The following is a 15,823-nucleotide window of genomic DNA, read 5'->3' as shown; positions in this document are numbered from 1 at the left end:
CAGGCACGATCCCCCATCTTTAACAGCCTCTCTTTGAATGGGAAGAATGGGGGTGGAAACATGAAGGGGGCCCTGGGGCCTTAGGACTAGAGGAAGCCAATGCTCCCTTCTTTTCCACTGAGTCAGGAAAGAAAAGTGAGCTCCAGAGATGGGCGCCAATTGTCCTTTGCCCCATGGCAGGCAGCCCAGTGCTGGGAGGTCTGCCAACTCGGGGATGGTGCCTACTCCTGCCTTGTGGAAGCTCACATCCATCCTCTTCTGCCTCAGTAATGGAAAAAGATCTCTGGAGGGCTATCAGCAGCCCTGGGGGCCAGGCAGGGTTTACAGGCAAATACTTCTCCAAAAAGAAAATGTATGCGAAACATACTTTTAGGGTTAATTTGTGTTATCAACACTTTCCCCATCACTTTCTTAAGTCTAGACAATTAACAAAGCAATAAAGCAAGCCTTGATTTGCAGCCAATTACTCTATTTCCAAGGTGTAAATGCTCACACTGAAAATGTAATGATGAGCTCTCCCGAGCTGGTATGAGCTGGCTTCCACACACAGCTAACCAGCTTACCTAATCGGAAGAATATTCGATTTGGAATCAGAAGCCAAGTTCAAGTCTCAGATCCCCCACTTAAGTTGTTCACCTTGGGCAGGTCCTTTGCCTTCTCATCCGGAAAAGAGGACCACGCCAACACTTGCTCTGAGGTCGGGAGACGTGAGTCAGTATGACAGGGATGCTCACGTTCCTCCCACTGCACCCCCGCTTCAGTGTCCTGGGCCCTAAGCTGTTCAGTCCCTTAGCAGAGGACACAGAAGACCCAGGGCATGAGAGAGCCTGGATTCCCAAATAGGAGGGAGTTGGGGTTCCATCTCATTCCACACTCCCTGAAATGAGCAAGCCCACTAAAGACAAGAGAATCACTCATCCTCGAGTCATCTGCATTGGACTTTGAAGCCTGTTAGAGCTGGAAAGAACCTGAGGGGTCATTAACTCCATCCCTTTCCTCAAGCAGAGGAGGAAACTGAGACCATGGGGTGGGAGGTGGGGGGGTGGGGGTGGGGAGGGAGGGAGAGACTTGGCCAAGGTTTCATAGGTAGTAAGTAGCAGAGTGAGACTGGAACCTGTGCCCTCTGGTGCCATATCTGGTTCGCTCTCCATGGTGCCATGCATCTAGGTCTCCTCCCCATATAGCAGGTAAAGACTCACCAGTACACCATGCTGGCTCCATTGGCAGCAGGCCTGGAGACACAGCCAGGCAGCTGGAGGCTGTGGGGCTGCACTGGTCTCCCTGTGATAAGGGCTTGGGGGCCACCTGCCATCCACAAACTTCTCCTCCACACGCTGAGTCTGTCCAGAGCCAGATGTCAGCACAGTCTTTGTGCCCAGCCCAGGTTGGCCCTTTTACTCAGATGCCAAAAAGCATCTCCTCAGCCTTGGCAGGCTGTGAGGCTCACAGTGAGCGGATAGCCTATGTGTCTCCATCGGGGCTCGTCTGATACCCTGGCTACATAGAGTCCTGAGGCCCAGCTGATGGGATTCTTCTCCTTCCCTATAGAGCAGAGGCTTTGGGTGGGGGGGAGAGACAGAGACAGAGACAGAGAGACAGAGGCAGAGAGACAGAGAGACAGAGAAAGACAGGGAGACAGAGACAGAGAGACAAAGAAACAGAGACAGAGAGACAGAGGCAGAGACAGAGAAAGACAGAGAGACAGAGACAGAGAGACAAAGAGACAGAGAAAGACAGAGAGACAGAGACAGAGAGACAGAGAGACAGAGACAGAGAGGCAGAGAGACAAAGAGACAGAGAAAGACAGAGAGACAGAGACAGAGAGACAAAGAGACAGAGACAGAGAGACAGAGGCAGAGAAAGACAGAGAGACAGAGACAGAGATACAGAGGCAGAGACAGAGGCAGAGAGACAAAGAGACTGAGAAAGACAGAGAGACAGAGGCAGAGAGACAAAGAGACAGAGAAAGACAGAGACAGAGACAGAGAGACAAAGAGACAGAGACAGAGAGACAGAGGCAGAGAGACAAAGAGACAGAGAAAGACAGAGACAGAGACAGAGAGACAAAGAGACAGAGACAGAGAGACAGAGGCAGAGAGACAGAGGCAGAGAGACAGAGACAGAAAAAGACACACAGAGACAGAAACAGAAACAGAGACAGAGAGACAGAGAGGAGAAAGAGACAGAAACACAGACAGAGACAGACAGGAGCCAGAGGGAGAGACAGACAGAAAAAAGGAACATGAAGGAAAGCTCCCAGCAGACTGCACTGATTCAGCCTTTGGCTCAGTGAACTTGGGTGAAATCCACACTTTGTGCCCCCAACCAATGCCCTCTGTGTGTGCCCAGCTGGCAGCCAATGCCTGTGTGGTGCTTGGTACTTTACAGGCTTTCGTTGGAGACCACTTGTTAAGGGACGTGGCACATAAAGAGGGCCTGGCTCCTCCAGCTGGGGGGAGGGGAAGCAAAGGGGCGAGCCTGCCCTCAAGGATGTATGAATTAGCTGAGCCCTGGTGGTGCCTAGCTGGAGGCTCCCACTCACCCTTCAAGACCCAGCACAAGGACCGTCTCCTCCATGAAGACACGTCCCCTGTCCCCCAACTGTTCTCCGATTTCTAGTCTTAGCAACGGGGGGCAATGAAAGGCAAGGTGACTTCCCAGGGTCACACAGGCAACATGTGTCAGAGGGATGATTTGAACCCAGGTCATGCTGACCTTGAGGTCAGCTCTCTACCCAGTATACCACCCTGCCTCTCCTTATGCACTTATCCTATCCTACCTAAGCCACATCAGGGTGACCTGTGCATATGTTCCATCTCCCCCACTGCCTAATACAGAGCAAGAGTTGGATTCGGATTCAGAGGCCCTGGGTAACCATAGGGATTGGATTTGATGGCCTCCTAGGTCCCATCCAGCTGAAAAGCTGAGATCCGCCAATCCTAAATGTTTGTTGAATGAATGAACAAACCTTCTAACCTAAACTCTTCACTTGACAATGACCTGCCCAAGGCTACCTGGTGAATTAGGTGGGACCAGAGTCTGAGGCTTCTGACCCCTCTCCCCTGCCCTGTCCCATGTGCTAACATCATGCTATCTCCACACAGGTAGCACCAGCACTGTCCACACACAGTCCATGCAAAGGCAGGGTGAATGCACTAGTTTGGACTCTAACATACACGTAGGGGAGAAGTGAGAGATGAGGCTGGAAAGAGAGGTTGGGGTCAGAGCATCAAGGCCCTTGAAATCAAACCCAAGCTGAAGGGTTTAGACTTCATTGAGGAGACAATGGGGAGCCCTGAAGGTTTCTGAGTAATGTAGTGACACGAGAAAAACTGGGCTTTAGGAAGATTGGTCAGACAGGGCACGCAGAGTGGATTGGCAATGGTGAGCCTGGAGGTGGAGAGACTCGTTGGGCAGCTCTTAGTCCAAACATGAGGTGAAAAGGGCCTGGATGAGGCTAGTGGCCAAAGGGATAGAGAAAAAGTAATGATGCAGTAGAGATGTTGACCAAAGAACCAAAAAGAATTGGTCAATGGTTGGATTGGGAGGATGAGACGAGGAAAGAACCAAATAAGGTGGTTCAGGAAAGGAAAGCCAGAGGAAAAGCTGCTTTGGTGGGAAAGGCAAGGACATCTCCAAGCGTGGCACACAGGTGTGAGTGTGGGTGACCCTGGCATCACTGGGAGCCATGGAAAGTCACATCTTTGACGACATTCCCCAGCAGGCTCATGTTGAGGACGTAGCAGTCTCAGTGTTATGGATTATTGGGCTCTCTCATCATTTCATTGCCATGGGTAACTCTGAGTCGTCTGCGCCCTTGAAACCTTCCCCGGGACTTCGTTTGCCTGAATATGGCCCGTGGGGAAATCCTACTGAGTTTCTCTGGTTTCAATGATTGAAAAATGTTAAGACTAATGCTAAAATAACTAAATGAAATGCTCTCATCCCGCCCCCCCCAACTCCTTTCTCCTCCCCCCCCCCCAACTTCACATCAGTTCTGTGGGAAAGTCCGTTTGGGAATTTCCCACAAGCATGTGTCTTTGACCCTAACTTTATAGCAATGCTCTCTCTTACTCAGCCTTCACAACCTTCCAAATAGTGCATTTGCTTCTCATGTTAAATACAAAATGTAGAGGGGTGGGGGTGGGGAAGGGGCCCTGGTGATGATGCTTTGCGTCAGCTCTCGAAGGCACTGTAAGAGTCTGACTGAGACTCTCCATTGCTGCCCCGGAGCTTGGTGGTAGCTGTGTATGGAGGCCTGGACAAAGCTGGGAGAGTCGATAGACTTTTCCCGTGCACTCCCTTTTCCCACTGGAAAAAACAGGGCTAGTGGTCTCCTTCACGTTCTACTCCAATTTCATCACTGGCAGGAGGATCACAGCTCTAAAGAGTCCCAGAAATCCAGAGCTGGAAGGGATCTTAGACCCACCCCCACCCGATTTCCAAATAAGACTGTGTGGGGACAAGCCTTTCTGAGGTCCCCCAATTAGCAAACAGCAGAGCTGCGTCTGGCACTCAGGCCAGGGCTCATTCCCCTCTGTGTCTCTACCTTCCTCCCTTGTCCACTCTCTCTTGTCCACTCTGTGGAGCAGGGAAATCAGTGACCTGGGCCTCAAGGGGGCTTCACAGATGGAGAGCCAGGGAAGGGGGAGCTGAGACTCCAACTGCATGCTGCCTTGTCACAGGAAACCGCTTTCACCAAGGATGTATTATGGCATAAAGATCCCACCCTTGGGAACTGAGAGGCCGACAGCTTCGAAAGAAACCAGAACCGCAAAGGTAAACAGATTAATAAGCGTGTGTCCAAGGGCAGGTTTGCTGTGTACTGGCACCTAGTTGAGGTTCAATTAGCCAGCCGGTGCCTCAGCCCCAGTAATCCATCAGCATAGCTGAGGAAAGGCAAACAAGCAGGACTGGGGCACAAGGCTTGAGCTGAAGAATCTGTCTCTGTCTCTCAACTGTTTTTTTCTCTCCTTCCCCCTTATTGTCTCTGTCTTTCTGTGTCTATGTCTGTGTCTGTGTCTGTCTCTCAATCTGTCTCTTTGTCTTTGTTGCTCTCTGTCTCCTCTCTCATACACACACACACACACACACATATACACACACACACTCACATACACACATACACACATATATACACACATACAGACACATATACACACATATACACACACATACACACACATATACACACACATACACTCACATACACACATACGCACATATATACACACATACAGACACACACACAGACACACACAGAGCCACAGGAGTGAGCACTGGGCAGGCAGGGGTATCCCACCACCCCAGCCTTCACAAAGCACCTCCTGCCAGTAAAGCTAGAAGACTCAAACACAACATAGCCACTGTCTTCAAGGCGCTTACATTTTATTGGAGGGAAAACATGCATATAAATGAGTATAACTTCGGGGAGAACAAAGGGTAGACCAGTCAACCACACATCAGGGAAGGGTCCATGCATCCTAAAAGGAAAAGCAGAGACCCTGGGCAAGTCACTTAACCCCCATTGCCTCCACAATAAAATTTTTTTTTAATAAAGGAAAAGCAGAATTTTGACTGGTAGAGACGAGAAGGCAATACATTCTAGGCCTGGGTGAGGGATGATCTAGACAAATGCTCTGAGGTGGGAGATGGCAGGTAGAGTAATGGAACAGTCAGTGGACCAGTCTGGCCTTTTGGTGAGGAGCCTCAAATGCTGTCACATCTTGGTAGAATTTGCCCAAGGGTTTGAGAACCCAAGGTCAACTCTACCTCATGAGAAGGCACCATCAGATGAAGACTTTATTGGATGTGCATGATTGTAGCCCACATATACATGTAACTTGAAAATCAATGTAGAATAGTGATTCAAAAGCTTGTCTCGAGGACAGGAAGCTCTGGGTTCAAATCCCATCTCTGACACATACTGGCTTCTCAGTCTCCTTGGCAACTCCCTAAAATTCTAGGCTCGAAGCAATTGCTAAGCTACTCTGGTAGAGGGCATTCATCACTGGGTGTAGGGAGCTTCCCTAAACCATAAAATCACAGGTTTGAGCCAAAGGAGGTAAAGGACGTGCCTCAAAGGGCTCAGATTCCAATGGGATAATGTCTGCCAAGTACTTCCCAAGTTTTAAAGCATCAAATACTGGTACTCGGACTTGCGATCCCACAATTTCTCTTCTGTCACACTGGTTCTCCATCTGAAAGGGTTTTTTCTAGGTTTCTCAGTGTTTCTTAAGACTGGGTTGAGGGGAATGGGAGGTCCTGCTTGGAAGGTCTGACAGCAGCTAAAAGTAATTTGGTTTTTCTTTTGTCTGTAGAAATAAAAACAAAATCCAAAACTCATGTCCCCTCAGCCCTCATCCCCCTCATATGACATCCCAAAGATGAGACTCTCTGGCTCCACTGAGATCTTTTCCCAAGTTGACTAGAGAACAGCTCTCTTCAATTTCAGCACCTATGCAATAAACAGCAAATTGTTTATTTTCTTTGTCCTTGAAATTCATAGTACTTGTTTGTGCAGTCGAACCTAGTTTCAAACCTCCTTTTTGCAGCTTCATTTTCTTGTGTAGACTAGAAAGACCCAGGAGAGAGAGAAACAGATCCATTCTCTAAAAGAAGGAAAAGTGTAGTATAGTGAAAAGAGCCCTGAACGTGGAGTTTCTTCAGCCCTAAAATGATCTCAAAGGTTCCTTCTTACTGGTTCTTAAAGGTAGCAATTGTGTGAAAAATGCTGAGGGCTGGAGGTGGAGGGAAGGTTCCAAATCAGCCTGCCACCAACGTTAGCCCACAAAAAGACCACAGGCCTCCTCTCTGGAGGATCAAGTTTGGAATATGACCCCTAACCAGGGTGCATTCCTTATCCCACGGCGCAGGCTTGAAAGCTACTTCTGTCCCTGGGTCACTGACCCCCAGATAGCCTGTAAATTCCAGGCACTGAATCCTTCTCTACTGGTGGAAATCTAAAATCTTTTTCCAGGCTAAATGAAATGACCCCCTAATTCATATCAGTTATATCAACTAACCCTCATTTAAACAAAGATGGGAACAAGAAGGGAGACAGAGACCAGAGCGGGGCTGTAGAATGTACCATGCCAGTGCCTATGTATAGCATAAGAATGGAATGTTCCCATGGCATTCCCCCATGACTTGCCTGGGGCCTGTATCCAAAGCCCAGTCTGTCTAGTGAGTGCTATGCATGGTAGGAGTCTGGAACATGGCACTGTACGCCCCTTCAAGCTGTCTAGAAAACAAGACAAATGAGGTGAGCACCAGCTGCCTCCAGCCTGCCCTTCTCTAGGAATCAAGAATCATCTTTGCTCCCAGAAATGTGAAAGGAGAGGCTAAAGCGAGGAATGAAAGCCTTTCGGGGATTTGGTCCCTGGACAGGATAGAGTCAAACCTTTAGGATGCCATTTTTCAACGGAGGTATTTGGTTATGCCTACAGGCAGCTAGGTGGCACAGTGGATGGAGTGCTGGGCCTGGAGTCGGGAGGACTTGAGTCCAAATCTAGCCTCAAACACTTGCTAGCTGTGTGACCTGGGTAAGTCACTTTACCCTGTTTGCCTCAATTTCCTCAACTGTAAAATGAGGTGGAGAAGGAAATGGCAAATCCCTCCAGTGTCTTTGCCAAGAAAACCCCAAATGGGATTATGAAGAGTCAGACATGACTGAAAACAACAACACCAGGCCAGTTTCCTGGGAACACCAACAAGCTGCAGGGGTTTCTTGAATATTTGGGGGCTGATTACCCAAAGGCCTTACTGTGATCCACTTTTTTTACCACTTTGCTGGCCAGGAAGCATCAAAAATAATGAGAATAATCTCCTTATCACAGAGTCTAGATGGTCACTGCACAGGAAGGCTGCAGAGAATAATTGGGGATCAGGTTGGGGGGGGGGGCTGGACCACTCTGAGGACTGTGACTGCCAATGCGCTGATTAATAGTGATTTCAATGACTTGTTAGGGAGCCCTGCCTCCCTCTCCTCGGTGGGAACGTGGTGGGCTGTGCTAAGGCTAGCAGCCTTGATGGAAGCCAGCGGGCCACGAGGAGAAGCGTCTGCTCCCTTTCACAGTCAAGGGCTTGGGAAGAGATGCAGGGCCAACCCTTGTGATCTGGGTAAGTGAGCACAGGAGAGAAGAATCGGGAATTCTATGTGCACATTTACCAGGGGAGCTGCAATGAAGCAGAAGACCAGAAGTTTAGAAGAGATGTTATGGGCTGGCTAATCCAAACTCCTTGGTTTCTAGAGGAAGAAACTGAAGCCCAAGCTCATACAGGTAACAAATAGCAGAGCCAGAATTTGAACCCAGGTCCTCTGACTAAATCCAACACTCTTTCCATCATACAACAGGGCAAGAAGAAAGGTGAAGGCCGCACAAAATCCTTTGTGTACAAAATTCGGTACAAAATCCTTTATGGATGATATTGAGAGAGACTTGGGAAAACCTTAACTATTCTCTTTGAAAGAAATTTTGCCTGTCACCCTGGGCAGCGACACCATCTCCTGTCCTCTCTGACAGCAGCCAAGAGATCAGTTCCCAACAAAGCTCCCCACTGTGCAGCGCAGACTTGGGGGTGAGAGAGCAAAGACTGGGCCTGGGAGTGAGTGCAGGGGGAATAGACTAGCCTCAAGAATGTGCACCCTGGTTCTGCCTTCCCCTACTCATGCCACCCCCCCCTTTGGGCAACCTATAGCACCAAGCAGAGCACCTCATCCTAGACACTGGAGCAGCCAGGACTCTCCCCTCCAATGCACTTGGTGTGGGCTGGATACCGAATGAAACACCCACACTCCCACACTCCCAGCCAGGACTGTTGTGAGCAAGACAGCAGTGATGCAGAGGAGGGGCACTTGGGGCTAACTTTGCCCCAAGTGGATTGACCTGGCACCCAGCCGTGGGCTCTTTGGGCAAGAACATGGAAGCAGTTTTTAGGACTGAGGCAGGGAGCTCCTGACACCGCCAAGAAACTTCCTTACCATCAGCTTTTGTCCGAACTGCCTTAGGAAGTGTCCTTACCACAAGGCATCTGAATATACTTTTGTTAAATGGACCCTGGGGCTCCGAGTGCTCCATGGCACCACAGGCCCAACCTCCTACCCATCGTGCAGTGGGGTCACCTCATGCAGCCTTGCATCCTGCACCAGGCTCCCCTGGGTCTGGCGAAAGGGAGAAGATTCAGATGGCAATGCCCCCTCCAACAACTGGGGCTTTGGCAGAGCTGCAGTTTGGCAAGGTGAAAAGCTCTTTCCCCTGTGCCTTCATCCCAGTCTAGCCCAGCCCTCCCCAGGTGCCCTGTCCTCCCACTGAGCCTTCTAGGACAACTCCCCACCCCACCCCCAACATTAGCTAAATTCATCTTCATCACACACTCTTGGAAGCCCAGCCCAGCCCAGCCCTACCACACTTTAAAGGGCTAGTCAACCCATGTCTCATGTACCCTTCCCACCCAAACCCTCTAACTATCCCCCCCCACACACACAGACACCCTCCTGAGCACCCCACAGCACACAGGGCCAGGAGGAGAAACATAAACACTCCTTGTTCCCCACTATCACATTCAGACCCTCCCACATGCATTTACTGAATTCAATGCCTCTTCCCCTCTACCACAAACTGGGCCCTCATACTTGGGAACTTCCCAAATGCATCTGATGGGTGGGACTGGCACCCATCTCTGAGCTAGTTCCCTTACTCGGCTGGAAGTTGTATTTTTTTTCTGACCTAGTTTTGCTTCTCATAAACATCTGTGGGTGAAGAAGACGTATCTCCATTTCCTTGTGTCCCTTTGTTTGTGGTCGGAGTGTGTGGTGGGGCAGCTATGGCGGGTTTAGACACACAGAAGCAAATGGGCCAGGCTACTTTCTAGCTCTGGGCTTGATCCGTTGTTGGAGAATCCTTGTAAGGTGGGGGGGAGGGGCGGGTAGTGGATGATCCATTTATCGTGTGTTTCTGTTGGGACATTAGGAAGCTTCCAAGAACAGAACTGAAAAGAAAGCCCCTTGTTTTGGGGTTTTCTATCTGGCCCCTTCTGGCCATTTGAAGTGGTCTTTAATTTCCATTGGTTGTAATGGGGAGGAGTGCAGGGGGAATCCCAACTTCATGAGGAAGAAAGGCTTTCTGTGATCTCCGGAGCCTGGGGCCAGGTTTCCCCTCTCCCACTTTCCCCAGAAAGGAGTAGGTAGCTGTGGTGGGTAGGGGGAAGCCACGCCCCATGCCAGCCTCAAGAAGCTGCCCCTTTTTGGTCAGGAGATGGGAATGAGGAGAGTACAGACTCCCTCTTGCTCCACAGAATTGCCCAGGCTGAAGGGAGAATGGTGCTGGGCTGCCAGCTTTGTGGTAAGAACCACATGGTTCCTAAAGGGATGCAGAGCTGGGGGGGGTGGGGGGTAGGAGGAGCACCTACTGCAGGTATGGATGCCACCACCCCTACTCTCCAACATGCCCAGGGACTTGGCCCCAGGAATAGCCTTTGGGAAAGTACCAGGGCTATGGAGGACATGGAATGATGGCATCTGAACAAAGACCTTAGTAATGGGCACAGTACCTAAAGAGCGGCTGGCAGTGGAACCAGGAAAGGGCAGACCGGAGGTTTTTGCTGGAAGTTCAGGCTGGGCTTTGAGAGGTGGCTCATTAGAGACTCTAGCCTAGTGTCTCTCCTCACAGCAAGCTCTAAGCCCTGAAGAGGCTCTGGAAAACCCTCCCAGAGGCACAGGATCTCAGAGGCTACCTTCAGAGGCTACCAGAGCCCAAGGCAATCTGGCTGCTAAGAATGCCCATTTCTATAGCATCCCCAACTGCTAGTTAGCACAAGGTGCCCACAACCTCTCCCCAGGGCAGCTCATTCCTCTTTGGCACAGCATTCATTGGCACAGTTCCCAGACGCATGGGTGGGCAGGGAAGAAATGCCTGGTGATTGAGTTATTAGGAAGCTTTTCCTGACATCCCAACTCACTACTATGTCATGTCTCAGTGCCAGGCTTATGATGTTTTCCCAAATCCTCATTTATTTCCTCTTTCTTCACAATGACATACAACTCAGGTTGACCCTGAGAATGCCACCTGCTCATGACCAAGCCCTTGGCCACCAACCAGATGGTCCAGATTAGACTCCAATGACATTGCTGCCTCCATCAATACTGACCTCAAAACTTTCCACCATGCTCCCCCCCCACTTCTGGATTTCTTTCCATGAGTATACCTTCTTAATATATAATGCTAAGGCCATTCCCCATCATGTCACGTCTTCCTTCTGAATAAAGCATACTTTTCCATAGTCATATGCTAGTTCCAAGTCTCATCCCACCAAGTTTCAGTGCTAGCCACGAAGTCCCACGTGCCTCCTGGAGTCAGGAGCTCTAGGTCACCTTACTTATTACCTATGTTTTGTGATCTCTGAGGTCTTGGGGTTTTTGTGATCTCCTTTCTTTGACTTGGTCTCTGTGGATTTCTAGGTGCCCCACTGCTTCTCTTTCCCCACCATTGTAGCCACTGACTGGTTTCCAGCTTGGGAGATGTACAGAGGTGGTGGCCTCCCTCCCCTTTCTTTTTCAATTTAAGGCCCTTTTGATTAGATTTGCAAGACTTAGGAAAATATGTTCTTCCAAGCCCCTTTTATGGGCACTCCACCCCTGGCCAGGAGCCTGGCATTTTAAGCCATGGTCCAGAAATCCCAATCACTTTTTCCAGAGCCATATGCTTGACCAACTATTTTCAATCCCCAAATCTGTCTTTCTCTTTTGAAGCCCCTGCCTTCAATTGGCTAATTGATGAAAATACCACCTGGGCATCAGAGGGCTAAGATTTCTTGCCAAACACTTTGCAGTTTTTAGCAAACGCTTTCTAGATTCCTTCTGATAGTGTCATGTGCGCCCACTCCAATGAGCAGTCAGCCGGTCTGCCAGTTCTGGGAAGGTTCTCTCTGTCACGTCCCTGCTACACCCTAGGAAGACAAACTTCTTTCCCATTGCTCGCAGGTCGGGGGCACACAGCATGAAGTCAGTGACGACCTCCATTCGGCTCTTCTAACTCTGGCCGTACCCAGATGTCCCCTCAGTGGCAGCACCCAGGTAGACAAAGCATCATTCCTGGGACGACGAGTACTTCCCTCGGTCACTCAGTTACTAAATACCAAATACTGGGCCAAGAGCTGAAGGTACAAAGGCAAAAATAAAAACAAAAATAAAAACACACAGTCCCTGCTCTCAAGGAGCTCACATTCTAATTGGGGGAAATAGCATATGAATAACTAGGCTTACACAAACTATATACTGAGTCATAGAAGGTAGGTGATTGAATCTGACAAGCAAAGGCACTAGCAGTGGGGGGAAGGAGGAGGGACTAGGAAGGGCTTCTGGCTGAAGGTGGGATAAGGAGCCAGCGAAGCAGAGGGCCAGACAGGAAGGGGAGCACGGCAAGCATGGAAATCAGGCAACGCAAAGATAAAGAAGCAGGAATTGTAGGGTTGTATGCTGGGAACGGCCAGGAAGCCATCATCACTGAATCACATAAGAAGAAGAGAAAGATAGGAAGGGGCCAGTTTGTGAAAGGCTTTCAAAGCCAAATAGGACTTTTTATTTGATTCTGGAGGCAACAGGAAGCCACTGGAGTTTCCCAAGTCGGGGGTAACAAGGTCAAACCTAAACTTTCGGCAGATCGCTTTGGTGGCTGAATGGAAAGTGGCCTGGAGCTGGGAGAGACTAGAGGCAGGCAGCCCCGATAACAGGCTATTCTAGTAGCCCAGGCGGGAGATGACGAGGGTCTGCAATAGCTAGGTAGCAGCGTCAGAGGAGAGGAGGGGGCACAGATACTCTATCCCCCAATACTGGACAATTTCACTGACTGTCCTCCATGCCTATAATTCTCTCACTCTTCCCCTCCGTCTCTCCTGCCATTCCCAATTTCCTTCAAGTCCTGGCTAAAGTCCTGCCTTCTACAGCCTTTCCCAATTCCCCCCTGATACTAGTGCTTTCTCCATCTGATTCTGTCTGTATCTGGCACGTTCATGATTGTTTTCATGTTGTCTCCATTAGACTGGGAGCTCCTTGAGAGCAGGGTCTGGTTTTTATCTTCCTTTGTCTTCCCAGCACATAGCAGAGTGCTTAGCACGCAGTAGTCACTTAACAAATACTTGTTCATTGATTTTAGACATGTTGAATTTAAGACACCGATGCACATCCGACCGGACGTGTCCAAAAGGCGTTGGTGATGCTTAGTGAGATGACAGCTCCATATTTTGATCTGGGAATCATCTCCATAGAGATCACTGAACCTGTGGGAACTAATAGGTTTACCAAGTGAGACAGTACAGAGTGAAAACAGGAGAGAGAACCTTGGGGTACTGCCACAGTCAATGGGTCAGACGGGAGAGAACAAGCCACAAAAACCTAAAGAGGAAAGAGTGTCCAAGTGTCCAAGTGGAGATCACTAGTGTCAAAGGCTGCACAGAGGTCAAGAAGGATGAAGACTTGGGGCGGCTAGGTGGCACAGTGGATAGAGTACTGGCCCTGGAGTCAGGAGGACCTGAGTTCAAATTCGGCCTCAGACACATAACACTTACTAGCTGTGTGACTCTGGGCAAGTCACTTAACCCCAACTGCCTCGCAAAAACGAAACAAAACAACAAAAACTAAAAGAAGAATGAAGACTGAGAAAAGGTCATTGGATTTGGAAATGAAGCCTGCCCTGCTCCCACCACACTAAATAACGATCAAGAAATCCAATGAGAAACTACGGTAAGAAAAACGTTCCAACTAGAACTTCAGAAGCCTGAGGGCAATAGGAAAGCCAGGCCAGGCGCAGCCTGTGTCTCAGGCACCAAGAACTGAGATGGTCAGAAAGCACTGGGGTGGGGGAGGGGGGTGCCAGCGGAGAGGTGGGACCTTGGAAGGTCCAGGGACCAGCTTTGGACAGTGACCACCAACCACTAACCAATGGTGCCCTGGACCAGGAATTCTGAGGTCCCTAATACTCTGTCCTAAGATGCCAGACAGGGCCCTGAAAATCTACTGCCCTGACGCTCAAAGATACAGGGTGGGGAGGAACCTCAGGGGTGAAGGTCGGCAGAAGAACTCAGGGAAAATGGTATGAGACCACACAAGACCAACCGACTGACCAAAAAGTGCAAGCAGAGCCTAGCCTAGCACGAAGCCCCAATCCATGAACTGAGGCTGGGGAGATGAGTTCATCTAAAAAAGTCACTGACCGGAATAAAACATTATTGCAAATTTAACTCCATAGAAAATGCAAGCAGAGATTCAAGGGGAAAATGGACCATCCGCAGGATCTACATGAGTATTGAAAAGAAAAGAAATGAGACATTAAACATGGAATAAAAGCTCTGGAGGAAAGATATAAGAAAAATAAATAGCTTTTGACAGAAAATGGTAAATTTCACTCAAGGAAGGAACCCTTTGAAAACTAGAATAGAGTAGACCAAATTGACCAAATAGAAATCAATGATTCTATGAGACAAGAAATATTACAAGAAAATCAAAAGATTGAAAAACAGAAAAAAATATAAGATATCTAATGTCAAAAAGAACTGACCTAGAAAGAAAGGTCAAGGAGAGATAACACAAGAATCATTGGACTCCCAGAAAACTATTACTTAAAAAAAAATCCTGGACACTATATTTTAAGAAATAATAAACAAAAGCTGTCCAGAACCATTAGAACCAGAGGGTCAAGATAGTAAGAATCCACCTATCCATCTCCTGAAGGGGAAAGTCTGAGGCATGTTAAAATTGGATCCTGTTCTGGTCCCCCAGACTATCCTCCCTCCCTTCTAGTCAGTACAGTAAGTTTATAAGTAGCCAGTACAAAGTAGAAATAGCAGGACGGAAGACTGCAAAAGGGAAGCTAGAAATCACGTACAAACCATCCCAAAGATCAAAGGAGCATCACTGAAAAATCGTATCATACAACAACCAAAAATCACCTCCCGAGACTGTGTGCTGAATCAGGGGAAGCCATCTAGACACCATCAGGGCCTTGGGTCCTATGAAGGGAAAACAGCTGGAAGAAGAAAACTAAACAAAAACTAAAAGAAGTTTTCATTCTCCTATAGGCCCTCAGGAAGAAGAGGGCCTATAGGAGAATGGGTAAGGTGGCAAAGGAAGGGATGGAAATGGAGAAAGACAGGGGGAAAGCTTGACTCCCTAGTGGGAGGGGCTCTCACCAAAGAACACTCCCATGCTGAGTGGAATATTCTGTAACAGGAGAGGAGGGCCTACAATAGGTACAGTCTTCGGAGATTTGGCGCTCAGACAGACCCTCCCACCTCTAACAGAATGTTGGGCCTCCCTGGAAAACATCCTGCATCAGGACACGGGGAATGAGAGTTCTTAGGGGCAACCAGCATCCAAAAGGGTAGAAAGGATGGGCCCAGATTGGAGATTTCATGTCAAATGGGAAAGAAAATGATGGCAGGGAGGGCAGAGTGCAGAAATAGACCCCACCACAATCAGGGACATAGAGAAATTTCTACCTTGTGCCAATGCCTTTATCCTCTCTCTATCCTGCCAGATGGAATACTTCTAAGAGTGAGACAAAACAGAAAAGAGGGGAGGGAGGGGACAGGCTCCACAAGGCCACATAGAAGAGGGAAGCCAAAATAGCTACCTTGGAAGCTTTAATTCCATGAGGGATACAGAGACTAAAGAAGGAAGAAATAAGTATAAAGACATTGAATCGAAGAATAAAAGTCTAAGGACAGCCAGAAAGGGAGAGAATCAATCAAGAGAATGAGGGAAAGAAACTTTAGAAAAAGGTGCAAAAAAAAAAAAAAAAAAAAAAAAAAAAAAAAAAAAAAAAAAAAA

The sequence above is a fragment of the Vombatus ursinus genome, unplaced genomic scaffold, assembly GCF_900497805.2.
Source record: "Vombatus ursinus unplaced genomic scaffold, bare-nosed wombat genome assembly UNPS02014819.1, whole genome shotgun sequence".
NCBI lineage: Eukaryota > Metazoa > Chordata > Mammalia > Diprotodontia > Vombatidae > Vombatus > Vombatus ursinus.
Note: the sequence above shows the minus strand (reverse complement) of the source record.